We start from the raw sequence: 22,545 nt of genomic DNA on the forward strand, positions 1-22,545 counted from the left end.
AAGCTTTCCAGATGATTTAATTTGCAGCTATAATGGATAACTAATGATCTATAACATAAATCTATTTTGTCTGCTTCATATCTCATGAACTGATATTATTATGCTTATTTCCTTATTTATTTTTCTGTCTCTCTTCTAGAATGTAAGCTTCTTGAAAATTTCTTCACCAGTATATTAATGTCTTAGACGGTTAGGTCTGCTGTAACAAATACATAGACTGGATGGCTTAAACAACAAACATTTAATTCTCATAGTTCTGGAGACTAGGAAGTCTAAGATAAAGTATCAGCAAATTTGGTTCCTGATGAGGGCCCTCTTTATGATTTGCAGATAGCTGCCTTGTGGATGAGAAATCATCTATCTTCAGTCTCCTTATAAGGGTGCTAATTCTGTTATGAGAACTGCACCCTCATTATTTAATTACCTTTTAGAGGCACCCATTCCAAACACTACCATACTGAGATTTAGGGCTTCAACATATGAATTTTGAGAAGACATAAACAATCACTAATATATATTATAATATTTGGCATATAGTAGGTATTTAATAATTTATTGAGTAATTGATAAATACTACTTATTATATGTCAGCATTATGATAAGTGCTCTATACAGATGTTACTTGACTCATGATATGGTTGCACTCATCCTGACAAACCCATTATATGTTGAAAATAATATAAGTTAAAAATTTTATTAGCTAGGTGCACTGGCATGCTCCTGTAGTCCCAGCTATTTGAGAGGCTGAGATGGAAGCATTGCTTGAACCCAGGAGTTCTAGGCTGTAGTGCGTTATCATCACACCTGTGAATAACCACTGCACTCCAGCCTAGGCAACATAGGGAGACCCCAACTCTACAAAAAAAAAGGAGGAAAAAAGAAAATGCATTCAATATACCTAAGCTACCAAAATCATAGCTTAGTCTAGCCTAACTATAAATGTGCTCAGAACCCTTATATTAGCTTACAGTTGGACAAAATCATCTAACATAAAGTCTGTTTTATAATAAAGTGTTGGAAGTCTCATGTAATTATTGAATACTGTACTGAAAGTGAAAAGCAGCATGGTTGTATGGGTACTCAAAGTATGGCTTCTATTGAATGCTTTCATACAACTGTAAAGTAAAAAAAAAATAAGATAAGCCATCATAAATTCAAAGCCATCTGTATACATTATTTTATTAATCCTCACAAAACTTATGAGTCTATTTTCATTTTTATTACTCTTTTTAAAAAAACTGGTTAGGCAAATGTAGTAAAGCAATTTATCCAAGGTCACATGTAAGGTAAAGCTGTCATTGAAACCAGGTCTGCCTAACATCAAAACTCATGGTTTTGACCAGTATGCTAAACATATGCTTTCCAGCTACATGTATTTATTGCTGAAGTTGTTATACCTTTTAATATGCTGTTTCTTTTTTGGAAAAGCCTATTTCTTTGGTGATTTATTAATCCACTACGGTAGGATTAAAAGTCAGATCATGTGGCTCCACCAGAATATAGTTATCTATTCATGTTGTTCAACAACCATATATATTCAGGTTTCTGTTTCTGATGGTTATTCTAAATGCAGTTATTATCAAGTAATGCTTACCACTTGCCAACAATGTTCTAGACACAGAGCAGAGCATAATATCTAACATGCTCTCCATTCTGCACTCTGATCCATAGCTTTCATCTGCAAATCTTTCTGCATTTTACATACATGCAGTCTCCAAACATTCCCATGAGGTAAATGAATATTTATGATATCCACTTCACAGATGCATAAAGTTAGATGTAGACTAATTAAATAAGTTCTTCAAGGACAGAGAGTGAGTTGGTTGGAAAATCAAGGTTAGCATTGAACATTCTATATGACTGCTTCTAAAAGGAATGAATGGTATCTTAAGTTGGTTTCACTATACATCATTGAAAATGTTTATTTTACGCTTTTATGATATATTTTCCATTAGTTTTTGGACATTGCCCAGAAGAATTCACAGTAAATTGATATTCAGCCCTTAGATATGTATGCTGTTTGTGTCTATTGGCTTCTGTGGGAGATGCAAAAATGAAACTGAAGAATTTAGCCCATAGTAATTACATCTTCCTGTAGAGATTCTGGTAATTATGTTTGGATATTTTTTCACTATATAATTTAAAGGTTTTTATTTAGTAATGTAGCTCTAATTTAGCATATGGAAGTAAGCAGCTAATTAAACTGAGATTACTTTCTACTCATAGCCAACATTTAAAATATAGAGTTATTATTACAAAATTGTTTAAAGTTATATTATTCTTTATGAATATGAACTCAAACCAAAATGCATAACATAATAACATAATTAAGAAAGACTGTATTAGTTCAGTGTGTTGCCATTCAAAGATCCAAATTAAAACTGTATGCTTTTCATTCCACCAAGTGGTAGATTTTTAGAACCATAAATGTTCCATAGTTGATTTGTGGACTCATATGTGGCCATTAAACAACAGGATACATCTTTCTGATTCTTCTTTAATTCTTACTTTTTTAATGATAATTTGATTTAACTATATAGCTATATAACTATATAGGTAGGTATCACCTTTGTGTATGATTTTCAATTTGTTCAGATTTTGAGATTTTGTCAAATCTAGATTTAAATCTCAATGCATGGTTTATGCTTAAAATAATTATGATGGAAATACTATTTTATATAGCCCAACAATGCTATAAATAATAAAAGGAATAAATATACAGGTTAAATAGGACTTCATTTTCATCTGCATAGACCATTTGAATCATTGATGAGCACATGCACTAATATAAAATTTCCTATTAATAAATGCCAAATCTTTGTGGTAGATATGTGTTGTAGAAAGGTAGGCGTTAGATATAAATCTCTATAATGAATGATATTTCTAATAAGGCACTCTTTAGCTTTTTGTTTCACAAGCTTCTACTTAGAACTTGTTGGGACCATTTTAAGATATCTTATTAAATTTGCTGGGCTATACATTTTATATATTAACTTCCTAAGACAACTACTCCATTGATCAGTCAGTAGATGATACTTCCATTTATTTATTATTTCTGAAGGCTTTCCACCTATTTGCAATTATTATTGGACCCAGTCATGAAGGAGGAAATAAAAACAGATTAAAATAGTACCACTGGCAGTGTGATCATTTTGTATTCTAATTGATTAGCTGAGGATGGATTATATAACTTTTATTAGATGAACTAAAACTTTAGATCATTCTACCAGTAGAATTCCTCTTAATCACTTACCAAAGTTCTCACACCAACTTTCACCTCCTTTACTATCCCTAAACCTGGAAAACAGTATTTTGTACTCCATTCTAAATTTTTTTCATTTCAAAAATGTTATAGAAAGGAAATCATTCATTATATGATCTATTGAAACTGAAACTGGCTTTTACTAACTCAGTATAATCCATTAAGAATAATCTAAGCTTATAGTAGAACGATTTATAATCCTTCGGATATGTACCCAGTAATGGGATTGCTGGGTTCTACTATAAGGACACATGCACACGAATGTTCATTGCAGCACAGTTTACAATAGCAAAGACCTGGAACCAACCTAAATGACCATCGATGATAGACTGGACAGGGAAAATGTGGCACATATACACCATGAAATATTATGCAGCCATCAAAAATGATGAGTTAGTGTCCTTTGTAGGGACATGGATGAACCTGGAAGCCATCATTCTCAGCAAACTGACACAAGAACACAAAATCAAACACCGCATGTTCTCACTCATAGGTGGGTGTTGAACAATGAGAACACATGGACACAGGGAGGGGAGCATCACACACTGAGGTCTGCTGGGGGGAAATAGGGAAAGGGACAGCAGCGGTTAGGGAGTAGGGGAGAGATATCATGGGGAGAAATGCCAGATATAGGTGAAGGGGAGGAAGGCAGCAAATCACACTGCCACGTGTGTACCTATGCAACAATCTTGCATGTTTTTCACATGTACCCCAAAACCTAAAATACAATACAATACAATACAATACAATACAATACAATACAATACAATACAATACAATACAATAAAAAGAATAATCTAAGCTGATTGTATAAATAGCTTGCTCCTTTCTGTTACTGAGAAGTGCTCCATGGTGTGTTTATACCATGGTTTGTTTAACCCTTCACCCCTTGAAGGATATTTGGGTTGCTTCTAGTTGTTAAATATTATTAGTAAAGCTGCTGTGAAATTGGTGTACACATTTTTGTGTAAACAGGTTTCATTTCTCTGAAGTAAATACCCAAGGATACAATTGATGGATTCTATGGTGTATTCACTTCCTGTTGCCACTGTAACAAAGAACCACAGTGATTTAAATAATACAAATTGTGTTATCTTACAATTGTAGGAGTTAGAAATCTCACTGGCCTAAAATCAAGGTATAGGCAGGTTTGTGTTCCTTCTGGAGGTTTTAGGGGAGTCTGCTTCCTAGTGTTTTCCAGCTTCTGAAATTTGTCCACATTTCTTGATCATGGCACCGTCCTCTATCTTCAAAGCCAGAAGCACAGCATCTTCACATCCTTCCCTCTCTCGCTTCTCTCTCACCTCTGCTTCTGTCATCACATCTCCTCTGGCTCTGGCTGTCCTGCCTTCCTGTTCCCGTTATAAGTAATTTGTGAACATTTTGGACCCACAGGGACAATCCAAATTAATATTTCTATCTTAGGATTCTTAATTTGATAACCTGTGCGGAGTCCCTTTTGTAAGTAAAGTAACATATTACAGCTTCTGGGGATTAGGGCGTGGACATCTTTATTTGGAGGATAGGGCAGAGAAGGGTGGCATTATTCTACTTACTCCATATAGTAAATGCACTTTTAGTTTTGTGAGAATTTATGATTGCCAGCTCCCTGGAATTCATCACACACACATGCATACTCAAACACAAATGTATATGGAGAATGTGCATTTAAGTTGTATAGTTCTTATTATTAATATCCAAATGAAGGAAGTGTTCCCATTTCTGAAGAGAAGTAAAGGTTCCCTCTTGCTAAATTGGTAAGGAAATTTCTCCCTTGGAAATTTACAAAGGATGCACTGAGAGAAAATAACCTAGAGTTTGATAATGAACACATACATGATTTTTAATTTGTCAGTTTCTTTCAGTGATACCTGATGAAAGCTGAGAGTATAATATTGAAGTCCAGCTCCTGCTAATGTGATCTTGGTATTCCACTGAAAATAATAAAATATGATAACTAGAGTTTCTCGATTAAAAATTTGCTTTAAATTTTCGTTGAAAATTCGCTTCTCTTTAATTTAATTTAATTTTATTTTTTTGAGACAGAGTTTTATTCTTGTGGCCCAGATTGGAGTGCAATGGCGTGATCTCTGCTTAGCACAACCTCTGCCTCCTGGGTTCAAGCAGTTCTCATACCTCAGCCTCCAGAGTATCTGGGATTACAGTCATGTGCCACCATGCCCGGCTAATTTTGTATTTTTAGTAGAGACAAGTTTTCTCCATGTTGGTCAGGCTGCTCTTGAACTCTCAACCTCAGGTGATCCACGTGCCTCAGCCTCCCAAAGTGCCGGAATTACAGGCATGAGCCACCATGCCCGGGCTAATTTTTAAAATAATTAGTTATTTTATTTTCCATGGATTTTCCTCTCTCAATAAAAAGTGTTTTACATAACATTTTTCTCATATTTTCTTTAAATCATCAGCAAAACATGTGAAATTACATTTCCATTTTAATATTTTATACTTTTCTAAGGGGATACATGCTTTATTTTATGCCAATTCACAAAAATAAAAATAATGATATAAAATGCATAAAATTTATTCTTACTATGAAAATAAACTTTAATTTTTATAAGCAATGTGATTTGGGCATTATATTTTAAAAGCTTAAGTCAGCTTGTCATCAATTTGTATCCATAAATCCAATTTAGCATTACACAGAATTTTTTCTTTACTTTTACATTAGATTACGAGGGCACGTATGCAAGTTTGGTACCTGGACTATATTGCATGATGCTGAGGTTTAGGTATGAATGATCCCGTTACCCAGGTGTGGAGAATAGTACCCAACAGTTAAGTTTTCCCACCCTTGCCTATCTCCCTCCCTCCTTGCTCTAGTAGTCCTCAGTATCTATTGTTGCTATCTTTATGTCTATGAGTACCCAGTGTTTAGCTCCCACTTATAAGTGAGGACATGCAGTATTTAGTTTTATGTTCCTGTATTAATTTATTTAGGATAATGTTTTCCAGCTGAATCCATGTTGCTCCAAAAGACATGATTTCGTTTTGTTATGGCTCCATAGTATTCCATGGTATTTATGTATCATATTTAACCAATCCATCGTTGTTGAGCATCTAAGTTGATTCCACATCTTTGCTATTGTGAATAGCACTGCAATGAACATGTGAGTGCTGTGCCTTTTTGGTAGAACTATTTGTTTACTTTTGGCCTATATATCCAGTAATTGGAGTGTTAGGTTGAATTATAATTCTATTTTAAGTTCTTTGAGACATGTCCAAATTGTTTCAAAGTGGCTGGATTAATTTACCTTCCCACCAACAGTGTATAAGCATTCTCTTTTCTCTGCAGCCTCATCAACATCTGTTCTTTTTTGTTTTTTTACTAATAGCCATTCTTACTGGTATGAGTTGATATCTCATCCTGGTTTCAATTTTCATTCTCTAATGATTAGTGATAATGAGCATTTTCATACATTTGTTGGTTACTTGTATGTCTTCTTTTGAGAAGTGTCTATTATGTCTTCTGACCACTTTTTAATAGGGTTGTTTTATGCTTGTTCAGTTGTTTAAGTTCCTTTTAGATACTGGATATTAGACCTTTATTTGATGCATTGTTTGCAAATATTTTCTCTAATTCTCTAGGTTGCCTGCTTCGTCTGCTAATAGTGTCTTTTGCTGTGCAGAAGCTCTGTAGTTTAATTAGATCCCACTTGTCAATTTGTGTTTTCAATTTTTTTTTTTTTTGAGAACCTAATCATAAATTCTTTCTCAAGGCCCATGTCCAGAATGGTGTTTCTGAAGTTTATTTTTTTCTAGGATTCTCCTAATTTGAGATCTTACATTTAAATCTTTAATCCACCCTCAGTTAGTGTTTGTGTATGGTAAGAGGAAAGGGTCCAATTTTATTCTTCTGCATATGGCTAGATAGCTATCTCGACACCGTTTATTAAATAGGGAGTTTTTTTCTTCATTGTTTATTTTTGTTGACTTTCCTGCAGATTAGATGACTGCAGGTGTGAGACTTTATTTCTGAGTTATCTATTCTCTTCCATTGGTCTATGTGTTTTTGTACCAGTACCTTATAGTATAGGTTATATAGGCTAATGCATAGTATAGTATAGTATGCATAGTTTAGGTTGCATACTACATTATAATATAAGCTACTTTGTATCCTTATAGTATAGGTTGAAATTGGGTAATGTGATGCTTCCAGCTTTGTTATTTTTACTTAGAATTGCTTTGGCTACTGTTGGCTCTTTTTTTGTTCCATATGAATTTTAGTATAGTGTTTTCCAGTGAAAAATGACATTGGTAGTTGGATAGGAATAGCATTGATCTGTTGATTGCTTTGGGCAGTATGGCCATTTTAACACAGATTCTTCAAATTTGTGAGTATGGGATGTTTTTCCATTTGCCTGTGTCATCTATGATTTCTTTTAGCAGTGTTTTGTAGTTCTCCTTGTACAGAGCTTTGACTTCCTTGATTAGATGTATTCTTAGACATTTTATTTTATTTTTTGTAGCATTTGCAAATGGGACTGTGTTCTTGATTTGGCTCTCAGCTTGAATGCTATTAGTTTATAGAAATGCTACTGACTTTTGTTAGTTGAGTTTGTATCCTGAAAGTTTGCTGAAGTTGTTTATAAGTTCTAGGAGTTTTCTGGCAGAGACTTTTGAGTTTTCTAGGTATAGAATCATATCATCCATGAAGATAAGTTGAATTATTCCTGACTTATTTGAATGCCTTTTATTTCTTTATATTCCCTGATTGCTCTGGCTAACACTTCCAGTATTATGTTGAACAGGAGTGCTGACAGAGGGCATCCTTGTCTTGTTCCAGGGGAATGCTTTCAGTTTTGCCCTTTCACTTGGTTGTGTGTTTGGCATAAGTAGCTTTTATTATTTTGAGGTATGTTCCTTTGATGCCTTGCATTGAGGGGCTTTAACATGAAGGGATGTTGGATTTTATCAAAAGGTTTTTCAGCATCCACTGAGATGATCATATGGTTTCTGTTTTTAATTTTGTTTATGTGGTGAATCATATTTATTGATTTGCATATATTGAACCAACCTTGCATCCCAGGAATGAAGCCTACTTGATCATGATGAATTAACTTTTTGATGAACTATGGAATTCAGTTTCCTATATTTCTTTGGGGATTTTTGCATCTGTGCTCAGTGGGGTTATTGACCTGTAGTTTTATCATTGTATCTTTGCCAAGTTTGGTATCAGGGTGGTGCTACTTTCATAGAATGAGTTGAGGAGGAGTATCCAAAATTTTTGAGATAGTTTTATACAGAATATTCTCATTGTTTCCTCTTCTTCTTCTTTTTTTCTGACAATTTTTCATGTGTCTTCTTCACCTCAGATTTGTTTTGTCTGATATAAGAATCATGCTCAATTTTGGTGTCCATTTTCATGGAATGTCTTTTTCCACTCCTTTACTTTAGGTTTATATGGATGCTTATGTGTTAGATGAGTCTCTTGAAGGCAGCAGATAGTTGGTTGGTGAATTTTTATCCATTCTGCAATTCTGTATCTTTTAAGTGGAAAATTTAGGCCATTACATTTATTGTTAGTATTGAAATGTGAGGTACTATTCCATTAATCATGCTATTTGTTGCCTGTATACCTTAATTTTACTTTTTTGTTATTTGTATTTTCATTGTATAGGTATTGTGAGATTTATGCTTTAAAGAGGTTCTGTTTTGATATGTTTCCAGGATTTGTTTCAAGATTTAGAGCTCCTTGTAGCACTTCTCGTAGTGCTGGCTTAGTAGTGGCAGATTCTCACAGCATTTGTCTGAAAAAGACAATATATTTTCTTCATTTATGAAGCTTAAGCTGGATCCAAAATTCATGGCTGATAATTGTTTTGTTTAAAGAAGCTGAAGATAGGGTCCTAATCCCTTCTAGCTTGTGGAATTTCTGCTGAGAAATCTGCTATTAATCTGATAGGTTTTCTTTTATAGGTTATCTGGTGCTTTTGCCTCAGCTCTTAATATTCTTTCCTTGTCTTGACTTTAAACAACCTGACAGTAGTGTGCCTAGGCAATAATCTTTTTGTGATAAATTTTCCAGGTTTTCTTTGAGCTTCTTATATTTGGATATCTAGGTCTGTAGCAAAGCCAGGGAAGTTTTTCTTTATTATTCCCCAAAATATGTTCTCCAAACTTTTAGATTTCTCTTCTCCCTCAGGAATACCGATTATTCTCAGGTTTGGTTGTTAAACATAGTCCCAAACTTCTTGGAGGCTTTCTTCAGTTTTTTTTTTTTTTTTTTGGATTGGGCTAATTTGAAGACGTTGTCTTTGAGCTTGGAAGTTCTTTCTTCTGCTTGTTCTAGTCTGTTGCTGAGAATTTCAAGAGCATTTTACATTTCTATATGTGTGTCCATTCTTGCCTAAAATTTTGCTTTTTTAATTTATGCTATCTCTTTCATTGAATATTTTTTCCTTCACTTTCTTGTATCATTTTTTAAATTTTCTTAGACTGATTGGGCTTTGCCTTTCTCTGATGCCTTCCTGATTAACTTAGTAACTGATCTTCTAAATTCTTTTTCAGGTAAATCAGGGATTTCTTCTTGTTTTGGGTCCTTTGCTGGTGAGCTAGTGTAGTTTTTGATGGATACTAAGGAACCATGTTTTGTCATATTACCAGAATTGTTTTTTCTGTTTCCTTCTCATTTGGGTAGCTATATCAGAGCAAAGATCTGGGGCTCAAGGCTGCTGTTTGGATTCTTTTGTCCCATGGGATGTTCCCTTTATGTAGCACTCTCCGCATTTTCCTAGGGATGTGGCTTCCTAAGAGCCAAGCTGTAGTGATTGTGATCTCTCTTCTGGCTGTAGCCACCCAGCAGGTCTACCAGGCTCTGGGCTGCTACTGGTGGTTGTCTGCACAGAGTCCTGTGATGTGAACCATCTGCATATCTTATAGCCATAGATACCAGCACCTGCTCTGGTTGAGGTGGCAAGGGGATGAAATGCACTCTGTGTGGGTCCTTGGCTTTGGTTGCTTAATGCACATTTGTTTTGCTAGTTGGGCTTCTGCCAGGAGCTGCAGTAGTGTGGGGAGGAACAGGTGGTGGGCAAGGCCTTAGAACTCCCAAGAGTATATGCACCTTGTCTTCAGTTACCAGGGTTGGTAGGGAAGGACCATTAGGTGGGGGCAAGGCTAGGCATGTCTGAGCTCAGACTCTCCTTGGGTGGGGGTTGCTGAGGCTGCTGTGTGGATGGCAGTGAAGTTCCCAGCTCAACAGAGCTATATTCCTAGAAGGATTATGGCTGCCTCTACTGTGTCATGCAGGTTGTCAGGGAAGTGGGGGAAAGCCAGCAGTCACAGGCCTCATCCAGCTCCCACGCAACCCAAAAGTCTCACTCCCTCCAACAGAACTGAGTCTGTGTCCAAGCATTGGGAGAGGAGGGCTGAGAACTTGTCCCAGTCTACCTGAGTCCCAGCTGTGAAAGCAGTTAGGGCTTTTGTTCTTCCCCGCCTGTTGAGTCTGCACACTGGATTTGAGCACTCCCCGGAGCTCTGGCTAGGACACTTCTCAATGGGTTCAAATTGTTAACAAAATTTGGCTGGAAATTTCCTTTCCTCTGTGACATTTTCCCAGGACCTCTGGCTGCTCTCTCCAAGGATGCCTGAGAGGCAGGGCAGAAATGGCTTGCTAGGGGACCCAACAAGCCCACAGGGCTTTTCCTACTTCTTCCTCTACCTCTGTATTTCACTGGGTTCTTTAATTTGTCTCAGCTCTAGGGAAGGTCAAAATCTTCTCCTTGATATAGACCTTCAGGTTCCCCAGTGACAGTGTGTATTCAGGGGCAATTTCCCTTTCTACTTCCACAGCTTGGGCACCCACAGTATTTGGGGAGTCTCCCAGGTCCTACAGGAGCAATCTGCTTCCTTTGGTAAATCTGTGGGTTGTCTGGGCTTTCCTGGTTTATACCTGCAGTGGTTCTGGAGCAAAAGTTTACAATGTGAGTTTCCACACACTGCTCTGTCCAAATGTGAGCTGCAGTCTAGTCCTGGCTCCCGTCCACCATAATGATCCCCTTTTCCCAAGTCTCATCTTAATGGACAGATGATGGGCCAGACTGCCACCTCCTAAGCCTTTCAGTGCTCAGAGAGTCATTGTCTCTCCATTGGGCCCTCCTTTTACAGTTGTAACATGAGGTCATTGCAACTCTGCCACTGAATTAGTGTTTAAAAATAGCCTTTTTAGTAAAAAGGTAAAAGTAAGTGATCATGAAATAATTTCATCTGTTCCATAATGAAATCAAGTGTGCATTCAGAAAATTCATTTGGTCAGTGTAATTACTTTCTTGAGTTCTATGTGCATGGCAAATGTAAAACAATGTTGTATGATGAGACTTAGGAGTCTTCCGAAAGGTGCCTGAATATGGGATTTTGTGTTTAACACTGAACTGCAAGGCCCACAGGTATCAGACAAATATAATCTCAATGAAAAAAAGATTGATAAGCGTTTTCAAACACTCAAAACCTCGACTTATGAAAGCTTCTCTTATATTTCTCAATTCAATGTTTAAGCTCTGCCTTCTTTGCTCATAAATAAAAATATTTTATCTTTGATATTAACATTTTATTTATTTCTGAATAATTTATTCATCTAGTGATAAGTATGATTTCTAAATTCTGTACAGCTTTATTCAGGTTGATGAAATACAGTCATAGAGACATTATTTCAGGTCTTGCCTCCAAGACCTTGGGCTCTGTTCTGATTAGCACAAGTGGGAATGGGAACTTAGCAACCCAACTATAAGTAGGACTTTAAGAAAGCAGTATGAAATGAATATTGACCTCAGTGTCCTGGACGTCTCTCCAAATTCAGTCTGAGCATTCCATATCTGACATCTTGGTTTGTTTAAACTCTGGCATCACCCTAAGAAATACATTTCTTGTCCACTTTTATCTACCTTTCAAATCAACAGCCCTGAAAGCCACTCTTCCTTCACTTGTGACAAGAGTTAACACAAGAGTCTTTTTCCAGAAAACTATTTCTTTGACACTAAGGACAAGTCCTTCTGTCAGATGAGACAAAAAAGTACTGGTAATGTTAAAGTGTAAATTTGTGGCTATTTAGCTTTCAATAAAAACTATGGTTTTACAAAGCATATTTAGACCACTTCCAATTTTATTGTTTCATATATCATGAAGCAATTTTACACACACACACACAAATAAAAAAAATCAAAATAGAATTTTTTTACAATTTTATGAGAAGGGAATGAATCTTCAGATTGTTAAACACCAAAAGCACTTCTATGCCTGCCTCTAACCTGGAATCATTTTTTTAAAATTTTGATAAAAATCACATAATATGAAATCCACTTTATTAAAAAAATGTTTAAGGATTGTTAACTGTATGCATATTGTTGCACAGCAGATCGCTAGATTTCCTCTTGCATAATGAAACTCTATAACCATTGCACAGCTTAATAACTTTGTGTTGATTTGTGTATATGATAGGGTTCTAGTTTCATTCTTATGCATGTGGATATCCAATTTTCCCAGCACCACTTATTGAAATGATAGTTCTTTTCCAATGTGTGTTCTTAGCTCCCTGTTGAAAATCAGTTGGCTATAGATATATGGATTTATTTTTGGGCTCTCTATATATCTGTTTTCATGTCAGTACCATGTTGCTTTGGTTACTATAGCTTTATAAGTGTATTTTGAAATCAGATAGCATGATGTCTATCATTTTCTTGTTTGCTCATAACTGCTTTCACTCTTTGGGATCCTTTATGGTTCCATATGACTTTTAAGATTCTTTTTCTATTTCTGTGAAGAACATCATTAGTATTCTGACAAAGTTTGCATTGAATTTGTAGACTGTTTTTGGTAGTATAGGCATTTTAACAATCTTAATTCTTCCAATCCATGAACACAAAATATCTTTCTACTTATTTGTTTTCTAGTCCATTTTTTTCACCAGTGTTATATAGTTTTCAGTGTAGAGATCATTCACCTTCTTGGTTAAATTTATTACTTAGAGATCATTCTCCTTCTGGATTAAATTTATTGCTAGCTATATTTTTTGTAGCTATTGTAAATGAATATTTTTGTTTTATTAGCATATAGATACACTGCTAATTTATATAGGTTAATTTTGTATCCTGCAATTTTACTGAGTTCATTTACTAGTTCTAACAGTTATTTTTGATGCAGTCTTTAGCAATTTCTATATATGAAATTATGTCACCTGCAAAAAAGATCATTTGGCCCTCACCTTTTCTATTTGGATGCCTTTTATTTCTTTTGTCTAATAGCTCTAACTATGACTTCTAGTACTAAGTTGAATAGAAGTGGTGAAAGTAGACATCCTTGTCTTGCTCTAGATCTTTCAACTTTTTCCTGTTCTGTATATCAGCTGTGGGTTTATAATATATGGTTTTTATTGATTTGAGGTACATACTCTCTATCCCTAATTTGCTGAGAGTTTTTATCATGAGAAAACATTGAATTTTGTCAAATGCTTTTCTGCATTTTTGAAATAATTTTATGGTTTTTGTCCTTTATTCTGATAATGTGATGAGTCATACTTGTTGATTTGCATATGTAGAACCATTATTGTATCCCTGGTGTAAGTCTCATTTGATAATGGTGAATGATTTCTTTTTACTGTGCTATTTAGTTCAGTTTGTTAGTATTTTGTTGAGGATTTTTGCATCTATGTTCATCAGAAATAATGACCTATAATTTTCTTGCTTGGTTATATCCTTGTCTGATTTTGGTATCAGAGTAATTCAAACCTCATAGAATGATTTTGGAAGAATTTCATCCCTTCAATTATCTGAAATAGTTTGGGAAGAATTTTTATTAGTTCATTAATGGTTTGGTAGAACAGAGCAGTGGAGCTATCAGATTCTGGGCTTTTCATTGATGGACAAATTAATTATTGATTCAACCTTGTTACTTACTATTAGTCTGTTCCGAAATTCTACTTCTTCATGATTAAATCTTTGTAGCTTATATGTGTCCAGGAATCTATCCATTTCTTGTCTCTTATGATCCTTTGTATTTCTGTTGTATCAATTATAATGACTACTTTTTTTATCTTTGGTTCTATTTATTTGTCTTCCCATTTTTCCTAGTTACCCTGGCTAAATGTTTGTCAATTTTATCTTCTCAAAAAAAAACTCTTGTTGACATTTTCTATTGTTTTGTCATCTCTATTTCTTTTACTCTTGCTTTGATATTTATTATTTCTTTCTTTTTAGTAATTTTTGGTTCTTGTTTTACTAGTTCCTTGAGGTGTAATGTTAGTTTAGTTGTTTAAGCTCTTTCTAGATTTTCTGACGTGCTTGTTGCCATATACTTCCCTTTGAGTACTGCTTTTGTTGTATCCCATAGGTTTTGGTATGTTGAATTTTCATTTTAATTTGTCTCTAAAATTTTTAAATTTTGCTTTTAATTTCTTAGTTGACCCATGTCACTCAAAAGCATGATGTTTAATTTCCATGTATTTGTGTAGTTTCCTCCTTTTACTGATTCTAATTTCACGCACTGTGGTTGGAGACAATACTTAATATACTTTTAATTTTTAAAAATCCATTAAGACTTGTTTATGGCCTGTCGTATGATCTATTCTGAATAATGTTCCATGTACATGAGAGAGGAATGTGTATTCTGTTACTTTTGGAACTCTATTAGGTTTATTTTCTCTAGCGTGCAGTTTATTTCCAGTATTTTGAGATTAATTTTCTGTATGGTTGACAGTAGAATACTGAAATTTTCTACTATTATTGTATAATTATTTACTGTTTCCTTTATATCTATTGATATTTGCTTTATATATTTATGTGCTTCAATGTTGTGTTCATATGTATTTAAATATGTTGTATCTTCTTGATTAATTATTCTTTTAATCATTAAATAATATTCTTTTTGTCTCTTGTGACAGTTTTTAACCTGTAGTCTGTTTTATCCAATTTAAATATAGCCACCCCTGCTCTCTTTTGATTACCGTTTGCATGGGTTATCTTCTTCCATCCTTTTACGTTCAGCAAATGTTTGTCCTTGAGGCTAAAATGGGTCTTTTGGAGGCAGCATATAGTTTAATCTTGTTTTTTAATTCGTTCTGCTTCTCTGCGTCTTTTGATTGGAGAATTTAAGCTGTTTATAATCAAAATAATTATTGATCTGTGAAGAGTTACTACTGACATTTTGTAATTTGTTTTTTGGTTAGTTTGCTTCTCTTTTTCCCTTCTCTTATTACCTATCTTTGTGACATCCTGATTTTATGTAGTGCTAAGCTTTGATTGTTTTATATTTATCAATTTTGTATCTACTATAGTTTTTGGCTTTGTGGTTGTTATGAGGCTTACATAAAACACTTTATTGTTGTAACAGACTATTTTATACTGATAAAACTTACCTTCATTTGCATTCAAAACCTCTAGATTTTTACCCTTCCTCCCACAATTTATATTTTTGATGTCACAATTTACAACTTTTTATATTATGGAATTTCTAAATCTTATATAGCTCTCATTATTTTTTACTTTTGACTTTTAACATTCAGACTAAAGATATATATACTATTGATAGATTATTGTAACTGTCTTCGGGATTCTGAATTTGACTGTATATTTACCTTTACCTGAGAGTTTTGTACTTTCTAAAGATATTATGTTAGAGCTAGTGTCCTTTTGTTTCTACCTGAATAACTCCCTTAAGAATTTCTTCTAGGGAAAATCTAGTGGTAATGAATTAGTTGACATTTCCTTGTCTGGGAGAAAGACTATTTCTTCTTCATTTCTTAAGGATAGCTTTGCTGGATACAGTGTTTCTGAATGGCAGGTTTTTTATTTCAGCACATTGAATATATAATCTTATTCTCTACTGGCCTGCACAGTTTCTGCTGAAAAATTCACTGATGGTCTAACAGAGATTACCTTATACATCCCACATGATGTGTTTCTCTTGCTTCTTGCTTCTTTTAAAATTATCTGTTGTCTTTACCTTTTGACAGTTTAATTACAAATGCCTTGGTGGAGACAATTTTTGGTTGAATCTGTTTGGGAACTTTTGAGTTTCATGTATCTGGAAGTCCATATCTCTTTGAAGACTTGGGAAGTTTCTAGCAATTATAATAAGCTTACTGCTCCATCTTTTGACTCTTTGACTCTTACTGCTCCATCTTTGACTCTTTTTTTGTTTTTCTTTGTATAAAGGCGCTTTATTTTAAAATCAGCACATCCTGCTTGTATAAATCAGTTGCTCTCCATTTCCAACTTCCATCACCTGAGCTTGAAAGCAGAGTGCGTGGTATTTTTCTGGGCTTAGGGTATAAACTGACATGGTGTTCAAGAACATGTCCAGTGGGCAGAGCCCATCAGGGCAACCTCTCGGCACCTGCTCCTTCCCATGGTAATAGAGCTGCACAAACCACTCCTTAGACTCCAGGTGCTGGTAGAGTTCCATAGTCAAGTTAACAGCAAACGGTGGCCATTTGTGATAAAAAATCCTCAGGGTCATTAAAAGCGGTATGAGGATCACATCACGAGCCGCGTAGAGGTACAGCTTTCTGATCTTGTCTGGCGCAGTGGTAGGGTCCACGGCTCTCAGTAGGTTGCTCTCCAGGATGTGGAGGAATGGGTCTACTGCCATCTGAAGACTTTCCTGTCTTCTTTCTGCAGTACATACAAGGATGTGTCCACAGCTCTCTGTTCAATTATCCGTGCAAATCTCTTCAGCATGGAGCAGCTTGGGAGGCTGTGTGCCTGCTCAGCAGCCACATTGTCCAAGAGGATGAGGAAGTCTACTTCATCACTACTGTCAATGCCCATCCCTTCCTTCACCTTTTTCAAATCCTCTGAGATTCCTGGCTGTAAAGAGGCAGACTGCCTCCAGCCTCTGGTTCTCGCTTCAGCAGTTTTGGTAGTTGGGATACAAGACTTCTGAGCATGCTTCATCAGTGTGGATGATGATGGGTCCTTCTTTCTGACATTGGGAAAGCCCAGCCAGCAAACGACGAGTGGACTCCAGGCGTTGACTCCTGGACTCCAGGCATTGACTCCATTTTTGACTGCTCATTGTTGACTCCATCTGGTTGACTCCAGGGTGGACTCCTTACTGCTCCATCTTTGACTCTTCCTTTCTGGAAATCTCATAATATTGTTTGTTTACTTAATGGTAACCCTTAAGTCCCATAGGCTGTATTAATTCTTTTTCATTCTTATTTTTTCTTATCCTCTGACTAGGTAGTTTTACATGACTTATGCTCAAGTTCAGATATTCTTTCTTCTGATACACTTAGTCTGCTGTTGAAGCTCTATATTGTATTTTTTCATTTCACTTGTTGAATTATTCACCTCTTAATGTTTCTTATTGGTTCTTCTTTGTATCCATCTCTTTGTTAAATGTATCATTCAGATAATGAATTGTTTTCTTGATTTCATAAAATTGTGTATCTATACTCTTTTGTATCTCATTGAGTTTCCTTAGGATCATGATTTGAATTCCCTTTCTAGAAATTTGTAGCTTTCTTTTTCCTTGGGGTCTGTTATTAGAGAGTTACTATATTCCTTTAGAGTGTCATATTTTCTTTCTTTTTCATGCTTTTTGTATCTCCATGTTGATGTCTGAATCTGGTCTAGAAATGACTTCTTTCAAACTTTATATAGTGGCTTTTGTAGGGAAAGACTTTCACCTGCAGTTGAGTTTAACTGTGCTGTTTGGGAAGAGTGCAGTGACTCTGGTTCTGAGTAAATGCAATGGTCCAGCCTCCACTGCAACTTCTTCAGGTGCAATTCACATCAGTTATGACTGTGGGTGCCCATGTGGCCTAGGTTGTAGCAGTTTGTGGTGGCAGTAGTAGCATAGGTTATTAGGTTCCTTAGTGGCATGGGCTTTTGGGGCCCTTCTATTCTCATTTTCTTCAAAATAGGGATACTTAGTTTAGGGATCCTCTCTTGGTGCTAGGTCTGACATGTCCTGCAACCTGTAACATGGCCTGCAATCTGTAGCAGTGCTGGGTTCAGAATGCAGGTGCTCAGAACAGCTGTGGAGCCAAAGTCCTAGACTCAGAGTATGAAGAATCTATTGTGGCACCTGGGTTTTGGCTGCAGATTTCTTCTCTGCTGCAGAATTGAATGTAGATTCTTCACAGAGCCAATGTCTCTGACTCTAAGGTACCCCCTAGCAGATTGGGCTTAGAGGAACAGGTTGTGTCTATGACACTGAACCCTGAGGGGCAGGGCACAACTTTGGCTCAGCTCTGGGGAGGAAAGGGAGATTTGGGTCTAGGGAGCAAGGTGAAGCTGCAATATGTATACCAGAGTCAATAGGGCCCAGTGGTAACTCAGGTCTCAGGGAATGAGGCATTGTGTAGTGGTGACTCTGGACCCTGGGACAGTGGGACTGAGCACTATCCCAGACTGTATGAGGCCAAGTGCAGAAACAGTCAAGGCCTAGAATTGTGGGACACAGTTGTGGCTTGGAACCTGGGGGTAGGGAGCAGCACAATAATGACTCTACTCCCATTTGGAAGGTGGGTGTTTCTGCAGTTTAGACTCTAGAGAGTTAATAAAGCTCCAGGGAAGCTGGGTACTAGAATTGTTTGACGTAAGGTGTCTCAGCTAGCTCAGCCAGCTCAGCCACTGCTCTTTTCCTGGGAAGCAGGCTTCCTCATTAGCTCAGCCTTAGGATGTGTGAGTGCTTGGCTTGGCCAAGGAACCAATTTTCTGAGAGGCAATGTGCCACTTCAGCCCAGGCTTAGAGGCTATCACTTCTCAGTGTAGCCAAGGTATTTGGCCCAGAGGAACAGCACAACTTTAGCTCAGAGTAGTGTGAATGCTCTTTGCAGCCTAAGCATTGCTTCCCCAGGATTCAGGGTACCACTTCAGCTCTGGCAAAGGGGTCAGGGCATAGCAGTGACTGAGAGGGGTATATGGAGCTGCTCTGCCAAGGAAGCCTTTCTTCAGGTAGCACTCTGCAGCTTTAGCTCTGGCCCCAAGGGGCAGGGCACAGCAGTGACTGGGAAGGGTATAAAGAGGGTCTCCACAAAGGAATAATTTTTGCAGGAGGAAGTGTGCAGTTTCAGCTCAGTGCTGAGGGAGCTGGACAAAGCTGTATCTGGGTGGGGAGGGTGAGTGAAGTACCTCTAAGGCTGCTTGACCCCATGGATAGGGTATAATAGGAGCTAGAGGTTTGGCTGGGGGGTGTCAGGCCACTGGGCCAGGGTAGTTCAGCAGTCGCTAAGCCTCAGGGGTAGAAGGGTACAAAGGCCATACACCCCTAGAACAGAACACACTCCAGTAGTAGTTCCAACTCCAAGATAATGTAGAATAGTAGTCACATGGGCCACAGGGACCAGGGGGACAGTGCTGGCTCCTTCTCTGGGGGAGGATAGCTATTTGAACACTAGGAAGCTCTCTCAGCTCACCTTAGTGCCTGAAAGGACTGCAGGGGTCCCCAGTGGTTAGGACTGTAGGTATCCAAGGTTTTAATGGGGGCTGATGGTGTCATCTTGCTTATCATTTCCTCACAAGCAGTTCCTCCTGGTTCCAAATAGACCCTAGCAGGGGGATGGGGTGGTGGAGGCCAAATGTTTTATTTTATTCTCTACATGGCTTTCTATTCTCTCCAGGGTTTCTGATACTCCTTTGATGTACTCCAGTGCTCTTCTTTAGTTATTTTTATTAAAACATAGCTGTTTATTCATTGTTTTGACTGTCTTTGTCAAGGGGACAAAAGATAAGGGCTTCTAATCAACAATCTTACTAATGTTACCCTCTCTCTTCCAGGAGTTTTATGATTTCAGGTCTTAAACATTTAAGTTTTTAGTTCAGTTTGACTTGATTTTTATGTATAGTGTCAAGATACGGGTCCAATTTTGTTCTTTTGTATGTAAATATTTAGTTTTCCAGGCACTCTTTGTTGAAGAGATTATTCTTTCCCCTCTGTATAGACTTGGCACTCTTGTTGAAGATCATTTGACTGTATATACATGAGTCTATTTCAACGTTCCCTATTCTGATCCATTGTTCTATATATTCGTCTTTATGCTGGTACCACATTACTTTAACATTATAATATGATTTGAATGCAGGAATTGTAAGGCCTTCAGCTGTTTTGTTCTTTCTCAAGGCTTTTTTTGCTAGTCTGTTTCCATCATGGTTCCTGACGAGTTTTAAGATTTTTTTTTTTTTTTGTATTTCTAAAAAAATGCCAATGGATTTTGATAAGAATTGTGAACCAAGTAAGAAGGAATCAAACCAAACACATAGCAAGAGTTCCTCATGTTATATCTTTTATGAATACATAAGCCGAGACATCACTTAATGCTTGAAGAGTAAGGTTTTTAGGAAAAATACTCTTTGGCAGGCTTTCACTTTATTTCTGCAGATTTTTCTCCCCCTTTATATGTGATACACATGGGAAAATATTTTGGTGACCGTCATTTAGTATTGATGATCTCTCTCAATACTCAGAAATCTGTAGTTATCTTTTTAATGTAGATTGAAGCTTTCAAATATTGCCATATGAAAATAATAAAAGCAAAACTTGTAAGGACCAATTTTGATTGGGGCCATCAGCTTTTTATGTATTATTAATGTGTTGTTTCTCCTACCCTTAGAGTACCTTTGGTCACTTTTATTGCTTCTACTTCTCTGTACCAACTCCTACTTCCAAATTTGTGCTGTAAAATCTGTTATATTCTTTAAGTATATTCTATAATAGTTCTATTCTGGAAACATTGTTTTACTACCTAATGAATTCTTCTAAGAACTAAACAACTAATACTTTTATAATACCCTTATCTGAAGCAGTTATGCTAACTGCATGATGTAAAAATTTTCTTGCTGTTTTTTTAACAAAGCCAGATTCTTACTTTTTGACAGTCTAAACAAGTATAAGCATACATTCAAAAATATTAATAGGTATCTACTTCACACATAATCCTAAATGAGAGATTATTAAGAATCAAATATTTGACTTGAATTTTGCTAAAAATAACAAATACTATAAAAGTATTTTTTTCTGTTCTGCAAAATTTGAGTTGCCATACAAAGATAATTAGATACTGTTCACAAAGGGCTGGAAGGTGACATATTTGAAAGGAGAAACAGAAAGTTTCAAGTTTGGAGAAAATCAAACCCACAGTTTATTACAGTAGAAATTGTGCAGATAAATTACTCTTCAAAAAAATTTTTTTAGAGAAAAAATACAATATAGATACAAACTTACTGTATAGTTCACTAGCCCAAAATAAAGCACCTTCTGAGGAAAATTAACAAGCTATCCTTGATTCCATTCCTTATTTATTACCTGATGTTAGTCTGTTTAATACTTCATCTTACCATTATGTAATGTGAGTATAGTAATGTTATAAAAAAGATATTTCATTAAAAATATGTAGTTATCTTCAACTGATGTGGATTACATACAAGGTAAGTTCCATGTGCTTTATTAAATTAGTCCAAGTAAGGTTATATCAAAAAAGTAATGCATAATGAAAAATTTTAATCGCATCTACCGCTTTTCAAATATTCATTTTTTAAATCAATTTGCTTTAACTAATATGCTACCATTATAAGCTGCTATTTCTGCTAATCACAAGGAGTTAAGGTCCTAATTATTTAAATAAACAGAAGGAGGAAAGAAAGGAAATTAATTTTGACAAAGGACCTGAATAATCCATAAACCAGATGCTTTTAGGTATGAAATCATAAAAGTTTTATTAATCATTTAGTGTAAGTTATGCCTTTATTTGTGTGGGTTGATTTTTCTCACATTCATTTTTTTATAGTTGCTTTATTATTACCTAAATTGATTTTTATGCTTGAAAGAATACAATGTTTAAATCTTTATAAACAGGCACCTGTTATAAAATATGTACACATATTAGTAATTTCCTATATAAAAGATTTCTTTTACTTAAGAAAGAAAATATGAATCCTTGATCTTTAGAGCAAATGTATTAAAAGCAATTCGGTAATAACTAGAGAAAAAAACTTCAGTTTCAGTGCCTGAAAAGGTTCATATTCGGTTTCTGTATTTGTTGTTTTCCAGCTATTAAAATATTTTGAATTTTATATTTATAGGACTTTAGAACTATTATAGGACCTTAGAATGATTAAATATAGAATGTTAAGGATCAAGTTTAATAATATTTTGTGTAAATGTCAAAAATTATATAGGCTTGGTACTTGATTTATTAAGATTTCATTTGAAACAGCTTATATTCATTTCTCTATGAAAACTTACTACTGAACAGATTTCTTGGATCACGAGTACTCTGTCTACATTCATGCAATTTACACAAGCTGTTGGCTTTGAACACTACGAAACGT

The 22,545-nt window shown here is 35.8% G+C and overlaps 1 protein-coding gene and 1 pseudogene across 2 annotated transcripts in view; one reads left to right on the forward strand and one right to left on the reverse strand.

Annotated features, from left to right (window-relative positions):
• Positions 1-22,545, forward strand: part of CCSER1 (coiled-coil serine rich protein 1) — a 1,355,695-nt gene that overhangs the window by 814,022 nt on the left and 519,128 nt on the right. The gene's annotated exons all lie outside the window — the stretch shown is intronic.
• On the reverse strand, positions 16,422-17,284 carry LOC105706972 (lysophosphatidic acid phosphatase type 6-like; annotated as a pseudogene).

Source organism: Aotus nancymaae, unplaced genomic scaffold (genome assembly GCF_030222135.1).
Source record: "Aotus nancymaae isolate 86718 unplaced genomic scaffold, 86718_ANA_hifiasm-v0.15.2.pri h1tg000006l, whole genome shotgun sequence".
Lineage (NCBI taxonomy): Eukaryota > Metazoa > Chordata > Mammalia > Primates > Aotidae > Aotus > Aotus nancymaae.